Here is a 3,942-nt window from a genome sequence, read left to right as displayed (position 1 = left end):
CTGCCCCATCCTCCCGAGGTTGTGGTGGTAGGCCACCACTAACACGTCTGGCCTGAAAGTAGAACATTCTAGAGGCCCTTCTGCCCCTCGGCTGGTTTGCCCCACACACACAATGGGAGCTCACCACCTATCCAGGAGCACCCAGACGCAGCATCACTCACACACTTCAGCACACATACACACACCAAGCCTCTAAAGCCAGAGCTGGGGACCCAGCTGGGGACCCCGTGGCTCATGGTTCACGATCATGTCCTCAGCACTCAGCCTCGGGCCTGGATGTCCTGCGGCCTCAGCTCTCCTTCCCCCTCAGCCAGGAAAACTAGCAAAGCGTGGTGCAGCAGATACACCCCCAAGCGCCGCCACTTCGTGGGTGGCCAGTAGGCAGCCTCTCCATAGTAGTGGCCCTGTTTCTGGTTGGTCAGTGTCTGGATACCTGGACAGATCAGAGGCAAAGTCATGGCGTGGCCTCCACCCACCCCTCCTCCACAACAAGCGGCACAGACTATATTTCGACAGGCGTGTTCTAGGTATGCAGGTGGCGCTCAGTAACTACCCACCATGGGAATGAACATGAACAGTGAGGGAATTCAGAGCTCACTTTCCCTGAGACCTCAGCCCTAAAAGCCCGACCCTTACCTAGGGCGTCCAACAGGCAGGCCTCCCGCGTGTACGCCTCCATGGCCACCGTGTGCTGGAAGCAGTGTAGGGAAAGGACACCGCGGCCGCTGGCCCAGATGTCTAAGATCCGGCGAACCTTGGGACAGGCCTGGGGGGTGGAATCAGGAGTCGGGTCCTAAGCCTTCTGCCCTCCGACTGTCTGAAGGCTGGCAGGCCTGACCACTGCTGCCCCTTGTCCTCACATTTTTCCCTGGGCGTTCACGGTAGCCGAGGGCTTCCCAGAGGTGGGCATCCGGCCGGGCACGGGTCCCCTTGCCCACGTAGAAGATGGCTCCCACGAAACATTGCAGACACTCGGCCAGTGTGAGGGAGGAGGCTCGGGCAGGCAGTCCCTGCGTCTGCCTGGGAACAGAGTGGTGCAGACGGTGAAGGAGCCAGCTGCCAACCCTGACGCTGCCAACCCTGATGACCCACACGATGGAGGAGAAAAATCAGTTCCCAGAAGTTACCTTTAGACCTCCACATGTGCACATACAGACACACGCACAGAAAATAAAACGTTTAAAAAAGTGTGGTGGGGGAGGAAGGACGTCTCAGAGAGAGAAGATGACCGCTGTCCCCAGAACCGTGGGCCCTTTTGAACCCACATCCAGGGGCCCCTATTTTATAAGCCATGAAATGGGTACTCACAGCCGGAACTGACTCAATTAACAGAGAAGGCTAGTCCCTTCCCTAGGGACACACAGCAAATCAAAAATAAATAAATCCCCACCAACTTGTGTGTGTGTGTGTGTGTGTGTGTGTGTGTACAGAATCTCCCTGGAACAACCCAGGCCTCTTGCTCACAGTCGTGTACCCCCCCCCCCACGGAGGCAGAAGCCACCAGCAAGGAACAATCCAACCCTTCCCCACCTCTGTCAGGGCGGACCCTGTGGAGCCAAGATCCCTCTAATCCCAAGCCCCAGCTTTACTGTCCCCATCATACCTGGGGTCAAGAAGAAGATATGTAAAGCTGGACTTGGTGACGCCTCCCTGCCACCTCTTCGTGGGATTGGCCGTTGAAAGTGCTGAGCCAGGGCGGCCTCATCCGCCTGGCAGTGGGGAACGTGGCCTGTTCTCAGCACCTCCGCCAGTTCTGGGCTGTGCCCTGGAACAGCTGGGAAGGGGAAACCGAGCCAGAGCTGAGAAGGACCGCCGGTGAGGACGGTGGGGCTAACAGGCAGGTCTCGGGATTCCACACCGCCACGGGACTACCAGCTCACCCGGGCTAGCCTGGGCTTCCTGCAGCCGCCGCAAGTAGTGTCCACGGGTGAAAGGGGTAACCGGGCCAGGACTGTGGCCCAGTGCCCGCAAAGCCTGAAGCAGTTGCAGGTCGGACATGGGGGGCACTGAGCCGTGTGGATGCAAGGCCCCCGAGTCCCTGTCACCGGGCAGGGATGGGACATTGGTGGCCCCTGTGGTCAACGTCAGGGCCTGCAGCTGGCAGCTCAGTACCCCATTCCCAGCTGCCTCAGCCCCACCAGACTGCCACAGGCTGGCTGCAGGCCCCAGTGTCCCCGCAGGGCGCTGGGGCTGCAGAGAGTCCTCCGATGCAGTGACAAAGGAGGCATCGCTGCTGCAGTCCTCACTCCCAGTGTCCTCTGGACTCCCAGGCTCCACCGCCACCTCACGAGCAGCTGCCAGCTCAGCTCTGCGCATGAGCTGCTCTGAGACCGGTGACAAACACGGAGGTATAAAGATGCCAGGAGACCTCACAAAGACACGTCCTCGACCCATGGTGGATTCAAGGCCAGCCAGGGCTACAGGTAACTTCTCTAAATATAGATAAACATATATAAATATATAGATAGATGATAACTAAGCAGACAGATAAACATATAAACAGATGATATAGACAAGATAGATGACAGATAAAAGTTAGGTGATAAGATGATTGAGAGACGATGGATAGTGATTGACAGATGGCAAATGGGCAGATGGAACTGACCCCCAGAAGTGAGGCAGCGCGGTGACAGGTTCCTTGCACCCCCTGAGCTCTGCTCACCAGCTGGCTCCAGGGTGTCCTTCCGTGTCCGGGTGGGCGTGTCCAGCTCCCGCAGCAGGCGTGCGCAGTCATGGTGTCCCTGCTGCAGAGCCCAGTCCAGTGGCCAGAGCACGTCCTGCACAGGCACGGTCAGCTCAGCAGGGGGCGCCCACGGCCCGCCCTCCTCCACCCCCCGCCCGGCCCCGCGCGCGCTGCGTGGGATCCTGACCTGGTCTCGCAGCGTAGGGTCCCCCCCTCGGCTCAGCAGCAGCTCCAGGGCGCCACGACAGCCCCACACGGCGGCCACGTGCACGGGTGTCAGCGCCTCAGTGGACCTGGGACCCCGGGAGAGGAGGAGTTTCCTTTCCCCGGCCTTGAACTCTTTGCTCCCTCTGCCTCAGCCCCCTGTGCCCACTACCAATGGGGGTGAGGAGAAAGTTGATACTCTAACTCACGGTCATCCTCCTGCCTCACCCTCCAGAGTGCCAGAATGACCTCGTCCCGACCTCGGGAGCAGACACCTCCTAGACCAGACGCCTGGGACCCGGGAGCCTGATGCCCAGCGCTGCCGGGTCCCCAAGTCACACCCACCGCACCATGGTGACCCGGACGGCGCCTCACCGAGCATTGGGGTCGGCGCCCCGGCGCAGCAGGATCCGGAGGCAATGCAGGGCGCGCGGACGGCGAGCTCGGGCCGCCAGGTGCACCGCCGCCATGCCATCCTCCAGCACCAGGCTGGGGTCCGCCCCGAGGTGCAGCAGCTCCTCCACAGCCATGGGGGGACGGTGACAGCGGACATCAGCCCTTTGGCCGCCCGGGGAGCAGAAGGCAAGGGAGGACCAGCGTCCTGCGCTCACCGCGGATCTTCCTCGCGCAGTGTGACCAACAGTTGCCAGGCAGCATTGGCCATGTCCCAGAGGTGTCATGGCCCTCGGATTCAAATTCGCGCGGCGACCTCTGCGCATGCGCAGCCCCGCCCCCGGCTCCCCAGCCCTGCCTCTGGGAACGCCCTGGTTGGACCAGCGTCGCCCCAAGCCACTGATGGAGACAGGGTGTGTCCTGGACCAGCAAACCGCAGGGACTGGAGAGCGGGGCGGTGCGCTCAGCTGGGGTCCCATTCCGGGATTTGGAAAGCTGAGCCAGGAAGATTACCGCGAATTCCAGGGGAGCTTGGGATAAAGAGCAGAACCTCTCTTTGCCTTTAACAAAACAAACTACTGGGTATCCTAGACTTAGCACAAGCTGTCCAGGAACTCAGGGCCATCCTTCTGCCTCAGTCTGCGAGTGCTGGGATCTGCCTC

At 60.7% G+C, this 3,942-nt stretch overlaps 1 pseudogene; it reads right to left on the bottom strand.

Moving 5' to 3' along the window:
* Positions 1–260: 260 nt before the first annotated feature.
* Positions 261–3,551, bottom strand: LOC130863162 (ankyrin repeat and LEM domain-containing protein 1-like; annotated as a pseudogene).
* Between the last annotated feature and the right edge of the window lie 391 nt (positions 3,552–3,942).

The sequence above is a fragment of the Chionomys nivalis genome, chromosome 20 (assembly GCF_950005125.1).
Source record: "Chionomys nivalis chromosome 20, mChiNiv1.1, whole genome shotgun sequence".
Lineage (NCBI taxonomy): Eukaryota > Metazoa > Chordata > Mammalia > Rodentia > Cricetidae > Chionomys > Chionomys nivalis.
This window is presented reverse-complemented; position numbering and strand designations above follow the sequence as displayed.